Raw genomic sequence first — 20,245 nt, 5'->3', positions numbered from 1 at the left:
GCTGAATTTTCTCTTGAGTCTCCAACCCTTTGTCATTTAATCGTACTAAGTGATCTCAGTAATCTCAGTATTATAGTCATGTATACTTTAAACTTAAAATCAACTTCAGCTTCTTTCTTATTCAATAGCTTGCAAATTCTATTCAGTTGAACAAATGTTTGTTGAATGCCACTCAATAAGCCTCTACTACCTCAGTGTTTTAAAACATTTTTTTATTGTTGTTTGGTTATTTCTGTTCTTGGCATGGTCCCTCTGGAAAAAGCAACATTTTCACTAATTTCTTTTTATTTCTATTGCTCTCTTCTTGCAATCCCCTACCTGGTTTTCTTGACTCCTTCTTCTCTTCCTCTTTGTTTTATATTTATTGACAGGATTTTAATGCACTCACTCTGGAGACAACACATATTTTGTGCCGTAAAGAGGATATCAGCTTAGCTTTAAGACTCGGGGAAAGAGAGAAGAGCATAGCATGTCTCAGAGGCCATCTGACTTCCTTTGTTGTTAATACCCTTACATCTGAAAGATATAAAATAACTTAGTAAGAAGAACTATATGATATAGTGGTCCAGTGATTCCTCTAGAAAAGAAATCATTTTCTCTAGTCTTAGTAGTACGATATTCAATAAGGTACGATATTCAATATTCAATATTTACCAAGCCTTTATATGAAAACTATCTATGCATTGACCTAAGCAATAATTGGCTCTTGCCTTGGCTGTTTATGATTCTGGTAATGTAATTCATGCCTCACTGGCCTCTGCTGATGGCATCTCCAAGCATCTCTGTTTGATAAAATAGCTAGAAGCAGCAATGCTGGATGTTGATTTGCCATTAATGAAGAAAAAGATCCGAGGCTGGACTGACCTTTACTTATCCAGATTCCATTTTAGTTTAGCAAAATTCAATCTGCTTGGGTTGAAAAGAAAATTGACTTTCTCATTTCCATTGTCCTATCCTTCCTGGGGGGAAAAATAAACTAAAGAGGTGAATAGAGGTGCCTGGTCATCACGCTGGGCATGGCTGCCTTGCTGCCGCAGTGGAGAAATCGGAAATTGAAATTTACAACACCAAGGCACTGCCCCTCCTCGGAAACAGGTCAGCCCTGTGATTGTGTATTACTGGCTTTGCTTTACATATTCACGACTATTCTACCTCAACCAGCTCCTTTTGAGAAACCCATGTGGCTCTGAGATCAGAGTTTTACCAAACATGGGTGGGCAGCACAGAGCATGTTGCGTCAATATCGTTCCACTGGGAAATTTTATTTCTCTCACATTTTCGCTTTCCTCTTCTGCCCGCCTCCACCCTGCCCCTGCCCCTTGAATTAATTGCACTCATAGAAGTCACCTTGGCGTCCCTGCAGGATTTCTGGATCTCATAAAAGTCCCCCAAAAGGTTCAAAATCAGACAGATCTTAATTTGAGATTGGTCCTATCACCCCAGAGCTTAAGGCAAGTTCCTTCTAAGCTTCAGTGTTCTCATCTGTAAAACAGGGTAGTACTAGGACTCTCACACTGACTTATCTGAGTCATAAATGAGAGGGTGTGTTACATTCTGCACACTGCCTGGCACAGAGTTGGTATGCAATAAATTCTGGTGATCACAGGACTCCCAGATATAGCACCTACCATGCAGTCCCAGCCCTCTTCTACTTCTTGGGAAATGTACATTTCATAGATACTCCTTAAGATCTGGAAACCAGATTTTATAAAGACTTCAAAAATACATTAAAAAACAAAAACTCATGAGTAACTGTGTATGGGCATAGGATCCTAGGCAACCTGCTGATGCAGCGGGAGCTGGAGCTGGCGGGAAGGGGAGGCAGAGGGCCGGGCTGTGAAGGGCCGGACTCAATGAGAAGGTCACAGCACCAGAGAGCTGCCTGTGCACAGTCTGTGGTTTTCCCCCTCGTTCTTCATAGCACATAAGCAGGGTGAGACTATGAGAATCTTAAGGTAACTGCTCCAGGGCCCAGAGCAGAGCGCAGATGTCAGAAGTTGAGATGTGCTAGAGATAGCTAGGCCAGAGTGAAGGCCACACATCAACACCTGGGCTGCTGACTGAGAAACAGGGGAGGCCACACCTTAGGAGGAAGACCCTGTCCTAAAACAGCAGGAGTGAGGCTCAGAAACAAGGCTAAAGGTCTTGAGGGTATAGAGTAACCTCACCAGTGGAACTAACGACACTTCTGGTATTGGTTCAGGCACTGCAAGCAAATGATAATCTGCCTTCACTTCCATGAAAACGTTGGTGTCGATATATGTAGACCTTGTATCCTAAGTGAGGTTGGTGTCGGTAACAGAACAAACACTTCAATAGGCACGACTTGAATAAAAAAATAAGCAATTTTACTTGAACATTTCCTTGAAAAACCAAATAAATAAATAAATGATAGTTATTTCATTCTATGGCTATTTTCTGGTCTATCAGCCATCATCTTTTTGTCAAGTGAGGCCCAGAGACACACACCTACGCTGCCCAGGGCATGCCATCCACCCCAGAACTCCTGATAGTCCCTTGCAAGTAGGAGAAGATGCCAGACATGACTTTCCACTGCAGTGGGAGTCACACACTTCCTCCTCTATAAGTTTCTGCTCATAAACTTCTGTTCTCTGTCCTGTGATGATGAACTTAACTCAGTGTTCTTTACTGTTTTACTTTCGGTCTGTTTATTCTCTTATGCCTGCATATATTCAACTAAATGAAGCATTTGGGGTCCTAGACTCAGCCATCTGAAATGGCTTTGCATGATCTGAGACTGTTTTCATTGTTTTGATCATTGCACTATGCATTCATAACAGGCTATCTACTGAGCACCTACACCTATGGAGTGCCAAGGTAGGCAGGAGAGATGGGGCCAAGAGAGAGGCATAGTATTTGATATTAAAGACCCTGATGTCTCAATGGAGAGACAGATAAGTAAATAAGCAATGACCATAGAGTGTGGTAAGTGCCTTGATGGGATAAGTGGGGTTCTTTTGAGTGCCTTACCCCAACTTGGGGGAGTGTATTAGTCAGGATTCTCTAGAGAAACAGAGCTAACAGGAGAGATCTTTAAATATAAGACTCATAAAGGTGTCTCGTGCAACCGTGGGAATGGTCCTTCAACATGGAGTCATTGGAAGGGAGGATTTGTCTTGACTATAAGAATTAGTAGGCTGCTATTTAATTTCAGCAGGTCATCCCTCCTACAATGTGCTGTATATAAATCAGAATTTCTCTCACTCTTCTCCTATCACACTCCCAGCTTTCTGGTTTTTAACTATATGTATCTCTTTTCCCCTGTCAGAAGTTTGTATCTCTGAATTTTTGCAGGAGGTTTCTTGAGAACTTCTCTTCTTGTTAAACTCCCCATTGCTTCATAGATGATTTTGATACTATGCCTGGAAACAGTGCCTGGGTAATTGGCAATCACATCATCTGCCCCACTACACTCAAACTCCATAAAATTACAGTGCAACTAAATGAATGTACAAGAAATAATGCAAGTGGAATATTTAAAGACCCTAAGAGATTTTGGAATGCATATTAAAATATGCCATTACTTTAAGATTTGGTTTCTCAGTGAAGAGAATTTTTAAAGGTATGGTTAAAAATATAGTTAAATTAAAATGTGGTTAAAAGTTTCCCCAGGTTGAATTCTTGATATTCTCACAAGCAGTGTGGACAACCAAAGCTATAGGCTGAGCCCCCGGTCTTGGGGTTTGTTCATATGAAACCTAACCCCACAAAGGATAGGTCATAAAATTTAGGCCTAAGAGTCACCCCCAAGAGAGCCTCTTTTGTTGCTCAGATGTGGCCCCTCTCTCCAGCCAACATGATGAGCAGTCTTACCACCCTCCCCCTCTCTGCGTGGGACATGACTCCCAGGGGTGTGGACCTTCCTGGCAACGTGGGACAGAGATCCTGGAATGAGCTGAGACTCGGCATCAAGGGACTGAGAAAAACCCTAGAATGAGCTGAGAATTATCATCAAGGGATTGAGAGAACCTTCTTGACCAAAGGGGGAAGAGTGAAATGAGACTAAGTGTCAATGGCTGAGAGATTTCAAACAGAGTTGAGAGGTTATCCTGGAGGTTATTCTTATGCATTAAGTAGATATCACCTTGTTGTTCAAGATGTAGCGGAGAGGCTGGAGGGAACTGCCTGAAAATGTAGAGCTGTGTTCCAGGAGCCATGTTTCTTGATAATGATTGAACAATAATATAGCTTTCACAATGAGACTCTGTGAATGTGAAAACCTTATGTCTGATGCTCCTTTTAGCTAATGTATCAACAGAAGAGTAGAACATATGGAATAAAAATAAATAATAGGGGGGACAAATGTTAAAATAAATTTAGATTGAAATGCTAGTGGTAAATGAAAGCGAGGGGTAAGGGGTATGGTATGTATAATCTTTTTTTTTCCCCCTCTGTTATCGTTTTATTTCTTTTTCTAAATCGATGCAAATGTTCTAAGAAATGATGAATATGAAACTATGTGATGATATTAAGAATTACAGATTGTATATGCAGAATGGAACGATATCTTAATGTTTTGTTTGTTAATTTTTTTTAAGTAATAAAAAAAGTTTTAAAAAATGTGGTTAAAAGGTAGAACAGTACCACTCATGAAAGCTCATCTGACTCAAAAATCCCAGTGGAAGTAAATGTCTTCTGCACACTTAGGCATGGTTTATGGCATCTATATTGTGCTGAAGGAACAATAACAAAGTTTGCAGCTCAGTGAGAACATTGAAATTGATTTAAGTTTCTTTTCATTGGCGCATAGATTTATGACAATCACTGTGAGCAAGTACGAGTTTAATTTTCTAATTTTTTTTTTTAAGAATCCACAAAGCTGTTTGCTTTCACCTCCAAGGAAACTTCTGAGCAGTTTGTATTAGCTGCAACATATTTTTCCTTGGGAAAGTTTGAAGCCACCGAAGTTGCTTAGCCTGGAGAAGAAATAACTGTGGATCATTTCAGGTGAAAGATAATAAGGCCCTGTAGGAGTTTTCTGTGTGATGTGGTCATCAAAAATGTTGATGGGATCTTAAAAAGAATTAGACCTTATTCCTTGGTGCTATTCAGACCACATTCTGGAGTATTGATTTCAGGGTCACTCCTGATGAGATGTACGGAAGTGCAGTCAGAGGGCAGGGACAGAAACATTTCTATACATTCAATGAAGAGTTGAAGGCATTAAGCGACTCCACCCGGGGAAGAAAGTTCTGGAGGAACATGATGGCTGGGTTCAAACATTTAAAGGGTTGTGATCAGAACTGTCTGAAGATGATGGCAACGCGCTTACTGTCCCTAGGGTTGCTCAAGTAGAGCCAGGAAACTTGTAATCTCTTGTGTAGCATTAAAGCTCAAGTTGCTTTATGATGCTACATGAAAGTTAGACCTATCGTGTGTTGTGAAATAAAATGAGGCTATGAATTAGGGCCCCTAGTTACTTTGCTTCCTTTGTCCCCTATTTACCAGACATTCCTGCTCCTTGGCTGAAGATCTTACGGGGTCAGGCTAGGCCTCTGCCCCTGCTGAGAAGGAACTCGGGTCTCTGTCCCCAGGGCCTGATATCCACAGAGTACATGGGATAATGAGGTGGCTCTAGGCTAGCAATGGCAAATATATGCCACCATATCCTCCTCCCTCCCATGGAAGATAATCTAAATGATCACAGAGGTCTCTTTTGCCCCATTGGGATAACCTCAGAATCCTTCTCAACACAATATCATTATTAGATTTGGCACACAGATGAAACCTGTCTGTTATCTCTGCTTGAGGACAAATTTGGTGTCCCAGTTACAAAGCTACTTGCCCTCAGTACCAAACACAACCCTGTGTACTCTGTGTTGTGATGCTGGGGTCGGGACTCTGCAAAAATCATTTCTGCTTTGCCAGTGGTTAGACTAGAGGGACAAGGGATTTTGCTTTCCTTTCTGCTTTCAATTTTTTCCCCTCTTTGGTAAGCATCACCCAAGCAATATCAGTGTTTTTCTGTAGTAGCAGAATCAGTTTCATGGATCCCCAGTAGCACTAGTAAGCCAGCCCGGCTTCTACTTCAAAGGTTTAGACATTCCAGTGCCTTGCCTTTATTTCCTTATCCCTAAAAGTAGTAACTGCTCCTACAATGGATACTTCTGTGATATTTGCTGTGGTCATTTTGCCTTTTTAGTTACCTGTGACTTCATACCTGATTAAAAATTCTTTAATTTTCTGTTCAAATAACTGGTATGCTTATGTCTCTTCACTACCCCTTTACACATCTCCCACCAGCACTCTAGTTCATTCTCTTGACGTTTTGTCCTTCCCTTCTCTCACTGGTGCCCAGCCTGTGAACTGCTAATCCTTGCCTACATATTAACTAATAAATGAGGTTTGTACCAACCCTGCAAGGAAACAGTTGTATAAATCGTGGCCTGGAAAACTCTAGGGGGCGCCATTCACATATAGAATCGATAAAGATTTAAACATTTATAACAAGTTTTCAGCAGTTCAAGAACAGAAAGTATTTTGTTATTTATAATAAGCTAGTGTGGGCTGTTTTAACCTGTAAGTGATGAAGAGCTAATTGTATTTCATTTTAAATTTAATTCTAGAGAGTTAGAGATGCAAGGGATTCTCTTCATCCAATTCAATTTCCTTATTTTAAAGATGAGCAAACTCAAAAGTGTAAGAATCGTGTCACCTCCTGTAATAAAATCAAACCCCAATGTTCAAGGTCGGTAAGAGATCGGGGGAATTCTCCGTGGCCGCATGAGGCAGCTTCCTCAAGAGTAAGAGCTGCGGTGCGCTCTCGGGGCGTAAGAACGGTCCCCAGGGTCCAACGTGTCACCCTGGTCCCTGGAGAGAGTCTCACTCACGACCCACCCTGTCGGCCTGGGGGTGCTTGGCTCGAGGGCGCAGACGCACTTCCTTACAGAAGCTTCTAGAAAAGCTTGGAAACGCTATTGAAATCATTCAATCTAGTAAACAGATGCTATTACTGGCATTTTGAGTCCTGATTGTTTTGTGAGGCTGAAATCTCTTACTACTGTTCCTCACTTCATTCTTGAGACGGGCTGGAATCGTCCGACTGCATCTGCATACGCATATATAATTCTCATTTTCTAAGGCATAGCTCATCACCCTAGGGGAGCAGTTCACAGCTGGGAGTGACTTTACCACCCACCCCTGGGGGACAGTCTTCAATGTCAGGAGTTTGTCTTGTTTGTCACAAGTAGAGGAGGGTGCTTCTGGCATCTAGTCGACAGAGACAGGGGAGCTGCTCAGTTGTCCCCCCCAACAAAGAATAGCCTAACCAATAATGTCAATAGGGTTGAGACGGAGAAATCTTTTACTAGGGTAACTATCTTTTTTTTTTTTTAATACTGTCATCGTTCTCTGTCACATTTAGAAATCAGAGAATACACTTATCCTTACTTGGCTCATGAGCTAAATTTGCCCTTATGTGTAGTGCAGAGACTTCCAGGCTCCTAGGAGTAAATACCCAGACAAGTAATGACTTAGAAAGAACCAAGATGCCCAGACTAGGTTCCCATGGGGATAATACAAATAGATGATAAGAGTATGGGGGGTAGTCCCTACCCTGATACAACAAGAATTTGGGCAAAAGTCTTCTAACAGGGGTCCAGTAGGGACCCAGCTCTGAGATGGTGGAGGAGGTTGGGTTCCTGGATCTGAAGCTGGGGTTTTGTCTTGCAGACCTCACCTTCAGCTCCCAGTCCACCCTGCCCAGAACTGTTATTTTCCCTTTGAAGCATGTGTTCCCTTTCCCCAGGTAGGTTAAAGATCCCTTGAGGACAAGGTTTTCATTTATTGTTGCTCTAGTTTCTAGCCCATATCTCACCTTAAATGTGGTAGGTTCTTAACAAACAGCTGCTGTGAAATATGTGGCAAATGGAATAGAGTATACCTTCTTTAATTGGGTTTCATCCAGGGAGAGGAACTCTGATGATTTGAAAATTATCAGAGGAAAGGAGAAATGTTAGTTATTTAATATCTTTTCCACGTATTAAAAAAATCTTCAGTTGTAAAATGAAAAATCAATCTTATATTCGTATTATAAATACCCTAATGCCAATAAAAGGTATTCTGAGATGAGGTAATCTCCTTCTTTGACTAGGTTGCTGGCTAGAGAAGTCAGACTTTTATTTCCCTTTGCTGTCACAGAAGTTATTAATTTTGTAAAAAGAAACTAGATTAGTAATTTATCAGAAATGAAGTGAGTATTTTTGTCTCTTATTTCCTCGCTTAGCAGCAGTGCTGTCTTACGTTAAAGTCAATCTTAGCTTTATTTTATATTATGTATTTCCTGGTCCAAACCAAGAAATTTTATTTTATGCAAATCTCTGAGCAATCACCACTAAAAGAAAACTGTTTCTGAAACATCATTCTTCCTTTTTTTATTAAAAAATATCAGTGTTAATAAAACCGTAGTGTCTAGTTACATTCAGCTTAAGAGTATTGCCCACCTGGAAATCTTTAGACACTTAGATAATCCTTTCATTTCTGGAATGTAAGAGTTAGAGAGAATGTTCTTTTTCACAGTAAATTAAAAATAAGTATTATGAAAAGTGACTAGAGAGAAAAATTACTTCTTGTCATAAAAATGCTTCTAATGACTAGACAATATGGCTTCCTCTGAAAGACTGTACATACAAAAAGTATTCTCTAATGGAGCACCCTTTTGGGAAGAATTGTGGCTTTTTTTTTCTCTTGTGGTTTATAGAAACTCCTTTGTAGGTCATATTTATTTTCAGATAAAATTACAAGATAATGACATTTTGCTTATGCCCAATGAGCTACTGGTCCCTAAAAGTTTCCACATACTACACGGCAATAGATTGATGTACGGTATTTGTCATTCCATCAATTTTCATCAACAATTTATTAAGCATTCACTATGTGCTAGGCACTATTCTAAAGGTTGTTAAGATCTAAAGTCATGCTTACTTTTACAACCTTCTTTCTTAAACCAAATGAGAATCCATCCATTCTCCAACCAGCTTGATGCTATGTACCTTTAATTTGCCCTTTGGGATAAAATAAGATGATGCTTTTTGAAATGTTTGAACTAATCTTTATAAAGGATTAAAATCTTACAGGTTGTTTATGGTATAATTCCTACTTTAGCACATGAATTCTGCAATCTCATGGAAAATGTGACCCAAGGATACTAAGTAAGAATGTAACATTCATCTTTAATGTTAATAAGTAAATGAGTATTCTATAGCTCGATAATATTATTTTCTCATCTCAAAATTATACTTTGTGAAAGTCAATTTATACAATTCAGGACTTGTCTCTATATGGAGTTCATCTACCTTCTCCATTGCCCCAGAGTACTTGGGTTGAGGACTGTGTGTGTGTGTGTGTGTGTGTGTGTGTGTGTATGGAGGTGGGGGTGTGTGTGCACAGGTGAGCCTCTGCCTGTGGTATGACTATGTGTGAATGTGTGTGTGTGTGTGTGTGTGTGTGTGTGTGTGTGTAGTAGCACGCAAAATTTTGGAGCACAGGTGTGGAATAAGGTAGCCCAGTGTTTGAATCCATCACTTTCAGAGGGTGTTATTCAGCAAATTATTGAACCTTCCTGAATCTCACTCTTCACAGAACCGGGGGTTTACAGAAAGCTGCTTGGAGCTGTTGTGAGAATTAAGAATAATACATTTTCAGCACTGCCTACATAGTGGGTCTTCAGCAAATGGTAGGTGTTTCAGTCAATTTACTATCTTCTCCAACTTCCGCTTTGTGGCATTCGGGGTGGGGGAGGAGGGAAAGGAGGGAAAGAGCTCTTCTGATCACATGCTAAGTATTTGTTGAGTTGAATCCCTTGGTCCAATGTCTAGGTAAGGAACCCTTCAGCATCTCCCATTTCAGAAATAATTCAAATTTGTTTTCAAGTTACCGATGGATATGGAAAATATGTCCCCAGCCAAGGCTCCTCCTTTCTAGCATGCACTCAAATCCAATATCCCACACTGACCTTTTATCATTTGTAGGTATTCCCGAGGAAAGGACATTACAACCATTTGAATAACTTTCTTACAATTTCCTGCATTTAGATTTCATTTTCACAATTCATTAATGAGAGAATAAGAGTATTAAAAAATGTTAATTTTTTATAACAGCCAGACTAGCAAACCCATAAAACTGTCTTAATTTTAAAATTATGCAATGTTACAGACATTCATTCCTTGCCTTTAAACCATTGGCCGCTCTTTAAACTTTTAGCAAGAAGTATTGTCCGGTTATTGACTCAGAATAAGATTTGAAGCAAATCAATCTGTTTCCATAAATGAAGAGGAAGACATTTTGTGATAATTGGTTTGGTTTAGTTTTTTTTTTTTTTCCAAACTTGGGTCCGACGTGCCTCCTTGCACCCCTGACACGTGTAGGCTTCTGGAAAGGACAGCAGCCCAGCTGGTGGGAGGCATAGGCGTCCGTGCAGGTCAGCTCACTACCTATAGGCCATTGCTCTGTATTTCATTAGGCCATGTTGTAGGAAATAAATCCTTTAATATCATTCTTCTAAAGAAAATTGTCTGTTGCTTCAAAAAGTACATGAATGGATAAATGCATTGTGGTATGTACACACAATGGAATATTACTCAGCCATGAAAAGGAATGTATTTCTGAGACACACGGCAATGAGGATGAGTCTTGAAGACGTCATGTTGAGTGGAATAAGCCCGGCATGAAGGGACAACTATTGTATGAGCTCATCTATACGAAACAACCAAAATAAGCAAATTTGTAGAATCGGAAACTGGAATATAGGTTAGCAGGGACTGGGCTGGGGTTAGGGAATAGGGAGTTCATGTTTAATTGGTCCAGAGATTCTGTTTGCGATGGTGGAAAGTTTTGGTCATGGATGGTGGTGATGGTGGCACAGCTTTGTGAATGTGATTAACAGCTCTGAATTATGTACTCGAGTGTGGTTAAAAGGGAGAATTTTGGACTGTATATATGTTACTAGAATAAAAATTAAAAACAGGGCATTATGGGCACAAACAGTGATTCCCAATATTAACTGTGGACTGTAGTTAATAGTATAATTATAAAAGTATTCTTTCGTCAAGCGTTACAGGGGTGCCACGCTATTGCAAAGTGTTAATAATAGGGGAAGTATATGGGAACTTTATATTTTTCTGTAAACCCATAGCCTCTCTAATAAAAAATTACGCATGTGTCTGTATATATATATAATCAATCTAATGATTCTGTGTCCCAAAAGTTTCCCCATGGCTGTTAGAGGAGTCATAGGAAGATAGCAGGTGGATAACAGGGGGAGGAAAGGTGACACAAAACAGGAAATTTTAACAATTATTTTCCCACAAATTAAACATTTGTTCATATTAGCAGATGCTAATGGATGTGCTATTTTAAAGACACCAATTTCTCCCATGGCTACTTGTGTCACAGTGCTGTTTCTTATAACTTTTTAAATCTTAAGACTTTCTTGAAGATCTAAGAAAAGCTACATTCCCTTCTAGACTTATGCCAAGAAGGGAAACAACAACCATCTTCCAGGCAATCTCTGAGAGTCATTAATACAACATGCAAGTTGTGATAATTAAGCAGGGAGGTAAACAAACTGGAACGCAACACCATAATTTGAGTAAGTGGCTAATTCTGCTTTTAAGATGCTCTTTAGGTCCCCCACTTACTGCTGGGGAGAGCCAGGACTAGAAAGCAGTGCTACCTGGTGGACCTGCCTGCCCCCAGCCCACCTGGACAGCTGCCCATGGGAAAGGCACTGCTGGGCTCAAATGTGGGGCCTCAGTACCACGGACCTTGGGCCTGGCAGCATTTATTATAAAATTGGTTGGGAGAGCTGGGCTAGAGTCGCCCAACAGCTCTTGACTCCCAGGCCAGTTCTCTTCCCAACACTTACGTCAAATAGAGTGTGGGATGGAGTTAGGACCTTGGGTGTTGAGGCCAGAAGGATTCGGGTGCCAGGGTCAGCCCTGCCTCTTGAACAAGGAACTTAAACTCCCTGAGCCTTGGTCCCTTCATCTGTCAAATGTGAATAAAAACAGGGCCTGCCTTGAAGGGTAAGTGTGAAACACAAGCTCCAGGGCATGGGATTTGGTGGGTGCTCACTGATACTGCTGGTGCCAGAACTCCATTGCGAGGACATGTGGGTGGTCTTTTGGGGTCATCAAGGGAACCATAAAAGGCTTATGGTGCAGGCCTGTCTGCCACTTATTAACCGTATGACCTTAGGCAAGTCATTAACCTTTCTGTGCTTTAGTTTCTGTAACTTAAAAAATGCAGAATATCATCCTGTGTATCTTATAAGGTGTACTCAGGATGACATAATTCAAAATTTGTAAAGTGGTGTGAATGAATTTATTGAACCCATCTTCCCCTTGTTTGGAAATAACAACTCAGGATTTTCTTTATGTGCGGTGTCAGATTGCCAGTCAGATCTGAGCTAAAATCAGTCCTTTGCATGGTTAATTATGGCAAATCTTGGTCCTCGCTTATTGTGCTGGCTTGAAAGGATGTATGTACCCTAGAAAAGCCATGTTTTAATCCTAATCCCGTTTTGTAAAGGCAGCTGTTTCTTCTGATCCCTATTCAGTTTTGCATGTTTGAAACTGTAATTAGATCATCTCCCCTGAGATGTGATTTCATCAAGAGTGGTTGTTAAAATGGATTAGGCGGAAACGTGTCTCCACCCATTCAGGTGGGTCTTAATTAGTTTACCCGAATCCTATAAAAGAGAACAAGAGAGAAAGCCAGGAGATTCGGAGAAATTCTGAGAGAGCAGAAGGACATAGCCACGAGAAGCAGAGAGCCCACCAGCCAGCGACCTTTGGAAATGAAGAAGAAAAACGCCTCCCGGGGAGCTTCATGAAACAGGAAGCCAGGAGAGAAAGCTAGCAGATGCCGCTGTGTTCGCCATGCGCTCTTCCAGCCGAGAGAGAAACCGTGACTGTGTTTGCCATGTGTCTTCTCACTTGAGAGAGAAACCCTGAACTTCATCGGCCCTCTTGAACCAAGGTATCTTTCCCTGGATGCCTTTGATTGGACATTTCTATAGACTTGTTTTAATTGGGACATTTTCTTAGCCTTAGTACTGTAAACTAGCAACTCATTAAATTCCCCCTTTAAAAAGCCATTCCATTTCTGGTATATTGCATTCTGGCAGCTAGCAAATTGGAACACTTACTTTTCAATGAGGGACATCTTTAATGTCTCAGACCACAACAGATTCAGATGGCTCAGGGACAGGTACATGGCATCTACCCCCTGCCCCAAATAAAAATGCTCCCAAAGCAGAACCAATGGACTCTTTTTAAAAATTACTTTTTAAGTATCATTGTAATAGATAAATTGAAGGCAAAATCTTTCATTCCCAGGAAATCCAGAAAGATTTCGGTTTCTAAAATATAATGACTTCTTTGCAAAGAGCTCCTGGAGGAAAGTTCTCAAGGTATGGATACTAGGATTTTTATTTGGTCTTCTCTAAAGGGAGGTCTGCTGGACTCTTTAATGAATCAGCCTTTTGCTGATTTTCCAGTCTCAACGCTGTAAAAAGTAGGTTTGAATCAATTCAGTGACATTTTTACATGCAGCCTGAAAAATTGGATATCACGAATGTCAACTTCCACAAACCCCACAGGCCTTTCTTTCTTTAAGAACAATATTGAAGTGAACTCGAAGTGAAACTGATGGAATGTTCTTTCATGCTGAAAGCGCAGGAAGATTTATAAGCATATGTCTGAGCTTCTCTATGGACATATTATGATTTAATGCTTCATATTTTGCTTTTCCAATAGACTTCTTTGAACTTTTCATTGGGATTCGTGGAATATAACACATTTGCTGATGAAATTTTAAGAGGACGGAGGCCAGTGAGATGTGGTGATAGAATTGTACAACATTATGCAGATGTTAGTTCTTTTTAAGACAAAGGGCCCTATGTCATTATGGAGGTTATACATTTGTTGGGGGATAGAGCAAATACACATCCAGAAAAATACAATACCACCAATAAAATGATGATTTCTAAATGTTGGGTTAATTTCTTTTTTTTCTTTAATTAATAAAAAAAATGATGATGATAATACAAAGTGATTTAAGATATGCCTGGAAGAAAGGTGTCATGCTATTCTCTAAGAAACAGAATGATCCCTGTGAGGTGAGGTGATCAGGGGAATCTGCAAGCTGCTTGTAGAAAGAACAGTTTGGACTCAAATTTCTCAGAAAGGAAAGCTACCTGTGTTTATTGTGGAGCTCATAGGGCACTGCAGTGCAATCTGAATCTACAGTATACCTGGTTTACAGTCTCAGAAGGGGTCTTGCATTTCATTCACGGTGATCAGGGTAGAAGGTATAAAAAAATAGAAACAGGATGCCCTTCAGAAAATTATGGTTGATCAGTGATATGGTTTGAATTGATTGCCCCCCCCCCCCAAAAAAAAGATGGGTGATCCCTAGTACTTGTGAATGTGACTAATTTGGAAACAGATTCATTGCAAATGGAATTAGTTAAATTAAAATGAGGTCATGTTGGAGTAGGGTGGGGACTTAATCCCAAATCCCATATGACTGTTTTTCTTATAAGAACGGGAGAGGAGATATGACACAGACATACAGAGAGAAGATGACCAAGTGATGATGGAAGCAGAGATTGAGTTATGCTGCCACAAGCCAAGGAATGCCAAGGATAGCTGGCCACCACTGGAAGCAAGGAGAGTAGAAACAGGACAATTTCTACTCTTCAGCTTTCAGAGGAAGCATGGCCCTGCTCACACCTTGATTTTGGACTTCTAGACTTCCGAACTGTGAGACAGTGCATTTCTGTTTTTTTCTTTTTAAGCCATTCAGTTTTTAGCACTTTGTTATAGCATTCCCAGCAAACTAAGACAATCAGCCTCTTCACAGAAGCTGAAATGCAACTGAGAACCAGAGCCATTTGGGAGAGGATGTGGAGATGCCAAGGAGTGGGGGCTGGAGCAAAGGAGTCCTGAAAGGGGGCTGAGAATGCCCACTTGGTGCCAACCTTGCACATCAGTATGGATAATTCCCCCTCCCCAGCTGCTCTTGCACTTAATAGCCAACTTCTGACTCTGGATTATGTTGACTCAACAGGATGCAAAGCAGGGATTCTGCCCTCCCAGTCTCCCCCTGGAGTGCTCCTGCCTATGTGAATGATGATGGATTTGGTCAGCCAGGCATTTGCATGCATGTGGCAAGCTACAGCTGCCTTGAAAGAACTGTCAGTGTAGACATGGGTTTCCCTACCACCAAATGTAACAAAAATAAAATAGGGGCCAGAACCAGGTCCTATCACCAGGAGCCCAGAGGGATGTTCATTAGGTGATTTTAACAAAATCATGGACTTCCACTTACTCTCTTTCTCTGACCACTGACGGATTCATACTAAAATCACTTCCAAATTCCTCTAGTATGCCACCCTCTGCTTACAGACAGGAAGGTGCTTTTCTGTGTGAATTTATTGGCATGATATTCCAGTCCTTCATTCAGAAAACCTGCCATTTGTATTCCTAACAAACATATTCAAAACCCTTTGGATCTTTCTTCCACTCACAGTACTGTTCTTCCCTGCGGAGGCCTTGGCCCTGCCCAAAGATCAAAAAAAAATGTGAACTAATATGTACTTTAAAGAGAAAGCAATGTTCTGGAGAAACACCATCAACTAAAGTACTGCTTGGAAACAGGATCACACTTCTTGCCCGAATGCAATAAATTTGGCATGAAACAAATTCACTAAAAAAGTTAACCTCTGTCTAAACTCAAGGCAAGTGAGCTTCCCAGGGGCTGAGAGCCCAGAGCTTGTACTTCTGAGGATCTTGGAATGAGCTGCCATTCCTTCTGCTCATCATTTGGGAAGAGACAAAACCTCATCTGTGAATGGCCCAGTCCCAGAGGTGGAGACTGGTGCTACTCATCTTCCTGGGTGGGCAACTCTCCTTTCCAGAATGTCTCGTCTCTTTCTAGAAAGCTCGTACTTTTAATCACATGGCTATCTAGGCTCCAATCATCTTAGGGTGTGTAAGGAGAAAAAAAAAAAAGGAAATGATGTTAGCAGGATACCTTGCCCCTTGAGATCTAGACTGTTGACAAGTGCCCCCTCTACCAGCCCAAATTACAGAAAATCCCAAGGCTCCCGAGAGTCCAAAGCCCTGCTCAATATTTCTGCGAATACCATGACCTCCTCTGTCTCTTGGGCTCCAGCTCCTTATTCAGGTTCCTATCACTCATCTCCCTGACCCACACTTCCTCATCAACCTCCCATCCATGTGCCCCACTCACAAAATACCAGTGACCTCATGGAAAGGGTGGTACATCACGTGTCTCAGGACAAACACCATGGCCTATTTCTTCTCTCCCAAGGGCTTTTTGGCAACCTCATCACTCAGAACCTAGCCCTCAATCCTTTCTTCCCTCTAAGCTCTCCTGTGTCTTTGCTCTTAGTCTCCTCCCTCCGTAGGGCCACCAATTCCTCCCTGCACTGGGCCTCCCCCAGGAAGCCCCTGGTGCCACCTGATTCCAGGGTCTCACCTTCTCCATTAAGCACTTGACTTTCCATGTTTGTATTTCCCTCCCTAAATGGAATCCTGGTGCCTGTTACTGGGATAGTAACATGTCCCCCCATGTTGAGGGATTAAGAGCTGCCTTGCAGCATCTGTGATAATTCTGAGCTGGCTCTGCCACTTACTGTCCCCCTGACTGAAGAAGGGCTCACCACAGCCAGTCCCTACTTGCGATATTGCCTCATCACATACCAGCAAAGACCCGCTCTTATTCCTGGATGAATCACAACCTCCGAGTCCCTTAAGTCAGTGTCCCCACTGCCCTCCTTTCAAAGATCCACCAGCACCCTCTCTGGTAAAAGACTACTCACTGCTCTACCTGGCTGCTCTTCTTCAAATACAGAGACAATATGGCAGTGTGGAAACAGGCCATGCCCACAGAGAGCAATACAGAGTAGAGATTGCCTAGAGCAGATGCAAACAAGTGCAAAGCTATATTCAAGTGACTGAAATCCAGGGATTATGTCACCCAAGCATCTTAACTAATTCAAGTCAAGTTCAAATCTATCACTTGTTCACCAAGCGGACTCAGGTAAAATGGGTTAGCTGTCCTCCCTTGTTTGTACCATGAGGCTAATGTTCCTCATTCCACATGCATTCAAAGCACTCAAGACTGTACTTAGCACAGAGTACATATTCAATAAAGGGTGGCTTTCACAAAGATAAGTCACGCTGAAAAGGAGCCAACACAAAAGTTGAGCTGTTGATTTTGCCAAAGCATTGTTAATGGACGTTCCTTTTGTACAGCCCTGTCCTGAACGCAGAGCCACCTTTTTGCAGGGACTTTTAGAGGCTTATTCATAAGCAAAACACATTTTAGTCCAGCACCCTAAAACCTATCATTTAATTACACTAACCCTCTTTCTTGCTTTCCTCTTTGTAACATATTGAAAGCAGAATAGGAGAGCCTCAGATGTTTTAATCTTGATGTGATATCATGGCCAGTGCCTTTTTATTTCCTTTTTATTGTGCTTAGAAACAGAACCTCTTCTTTCTGAACCCTTTACCAGGTGGTCAACACAGGCCTTATCAGTAGTAAACATGGCAACTGCAATATCAAAAGACCCAAACTGCAAATCCTGGATTTGGGGGTGTTGGGGTGGGAAATCTGTTATAGAGCCAGACAGCAATATAATAATTCATTTAGCAGATACTGTGTGCCAAGCTCTTTGGTAAATGATTCTCAGGAAGTATTTCATTTACAACCTCAATTCTATGATATAGGGATTCTTATTAGCCTCATGTTTCAAATGTAGAAGCTAATTCCTGGAGAGTTCAGATAAATTGCCCAAAGTCTGGCAGCCAACAACCTAAGATTTGAACCTAGATCTGTCTGAGGGCAGAGTTCAAGCTCTTAACAGTGAATAACTTCCAGTTTACTCTGGATTTTTCAAAGACAGAACTTTTGAATAGAGGAGATCACTGGACAGATAGTGGAGGGGGCACAATAGCCAATGGAAGTAAGGAATGTGTCGAGCAGAAATGAATATAGAGACGCTCTTCAGAAAGCAAGCAGCACTATCCTCTCTGCAAATCCCTGCCTGCATGGGGTACTCTGACACACAGGATTGTTCCTATGACCTCATTGGGGAAGTAGCTGGAACCCCAATACGTGTTGTTTGATGGATTGACTCAATCTGTTCCTCACTTCCTCCAACCTGTCCAGCTGTAACAGGTAGGACCTATGAGAAAGACACTCTTATCATCATAATCCAATGAGTGAAGCTTTTAAAACTCTAATTTCATACACACACAGACACCCATATATGAATATAACTACAACTGGGGAAGGCTGAAAAAAATCAGTCAGTAAGTAATTGAGTAAGATCAAAATCATTAACCTGGTTGTGATATTTTATCATAGTTTTACAAAATGTCACTGATGGGGAAAGTAGGCAAAGTGATCTCTATTGTTTCTTACAAGTGCATGTGAATTTACAACGATCTCAATAAAATTTTCAATTAAAAGAAACTTTAATTACCACACTAGAGGTTGGCTCTGATCTCTCTCCCCTTCAGTCTCTCTGGCACCTTAAGTTGCAGAGAGAGTATAAAGCAGTGCATAATAAACTTAATTATCCATCTGCAACCTGGATGGTAGTTGGCAATATGTATTTGTTGCTGGGAAACAAAACACACAGACTACTAAGTCTGGCTTCAGTTATCTGAGAACAAAAACTTCCCAACCATCAATAGCCCCTGTCTAAAGGCAACTGGCCACCCTTTGCATGACCACCTCCTGGTACCTGTCACCCCGCCCACACAGGTCCACCCCCAGCCACCCTCCATTGGGTCAACGTTCTTTGCTTCTGGGCTTCCATTTGGGGTTTACATATTGGGCTGGGATGTATTTTTATTTTTTATGGTTGTTATAGAAATGTTGCCCTAATGAAATAATGTATTCATTTTAAGAAACAATGGACAGATAGATGGCTTGCAGATTTTTGTACCCAATGTGTCACTTGTAATTGAAAAATAATGAAATGATCCATCTGCCTCCTGTCATGTATTCTTCTATTTTCTTGCGTATCTGTGGTGTTTAAGAGCAGTTGGCATTTTTTAATATTAATTACTAACTAAAAAAAACTGCAGAGAGAAAATGACTGACTTTGCAATGCAATTTGGCCAACACATGTTGTTGCTGTTTATGATATGCTTAAGTTTGACTATGATGAATTCTCTTCTTATTAATAGTTTTCATTTTATCATGCCAATACTATAGAAATTTCTTTTTATTTGTATTTTATAGACACTGCAGAAAATAATATATCATATAATAGGTGGAACAGTAATCTAATCTATTATCCCTGTAGTAATTTCTTATAAGAAGACAGAAAATCTGCACAGGTTACACCTCTGGATTCAGTCTCTGTGCTGATATTGCTCAGAGGTGAAGGATGAAACAGACAATAGTCTTTGAACACGATTAAATATAATCATACCAATCTCTCCCCATGGCTTGTAATTATCCCACCATGTGGTAGCACATCATGCTAGAGAAAAGAAGAATTTTTAAAATTCAATTTTCAAGCATTTTATCTTTTCCCTGCTCAGGAAACTGGCTTTTTTTTTTTCTGTCTCCAAATCCGTGACAATATTTGCAGCACTTTGAGAGGAGGAGGGTGATGTCTTTTTAAAAACATGTCTTCATTGACCATAATTTATTGTTTTGAATTACACAAGGAATCTACGCTTACTGTTAAAAATATAAAATACAGGTGAAAAATAAATTGCTATGCTCTTATCAGAAGGAGATAAACATAGCTAATATTGTTGTTTTCTCCTCCAGACTTTTTATATACATTATGCATTTAAAAACCAAAGCGATGGCATAAATACTCTATTTTTTTGCCTACTGTTTTCTCAATCAACAGTATATGAATAATTATCTCTCCATGTCAACAAACAGATCATCACCTTCACTTCTAATGGCAGGAAATTCATTCGTTATTACAACAGCTCATGCTGGTGACACCTAAGCTATTCTGGTATTGCCAGCACTTTCGATTCAGGTTTAGTTTATTTCTGGTAGCGTCCCTGAAGCCTAGAGAGCAGATATATATGAGCAGGCCTTTCTCACCTGTAATGAGACTCTGTGGCAGAATTATTTTCGCTTTGTTGTAATATGAAAAAAAAAAAAAAAAAAAAACCCAGAGATTTAGCTGAGGATTCTGTTTTTCTACCTT

General features: G+C 40.7%; 1 long non-coding RNA gene across 2 annotated transcripts in view; it reads right to left on the bottom strand.

Moving 5' to 3' along the window:
* Window positions 1-202: 202 nt before the first annotated feature.
* Window positions 203-20,245, bottom strand: part of LOC143653229 (uncharacterized) — a 36,176-nt gene continuing 16,133 nt past the window's right edge. Inside the window, exons 3-4 of one of the 2 annotated variants that reach the window (XR_013161180.1) lie at window positions 8,944-9,023; window positions 7,844-7,938 (exon numbers count right to left, since the gene is read on the bottom strand). This is a non-coding gene — a long non-coding RNA (uncharacterized LOC143653229). Of the gene's footprint in view, window positions 517-7,843; window positions 7,939-8,943; window positions 9,024-20,245 lie in introns of those variants that run through there. The other variant, XR_013161179.1, reaches the window with a different exon arrangement.

This window comes from Tamandua tetradactyla, chromosome 13, assembly GCF_023851605.1.
Source record: "Tamandua tetradactyla isolate mTamTet1 chromosome 13, mTamTet1.pri, whole genome shotgun sequence".
NCBI lineage: Eukaryota > Metazoa > Chordata > Mammalia > Pilosa > Myrmecophagidae > Tamandua > Tamandua tetradactyla.
The sequence above is the reverse complement of the archived record's forward strand: the minus strand, read 5'-3'. Positions and strand labels throughout refer to the sequence as shown.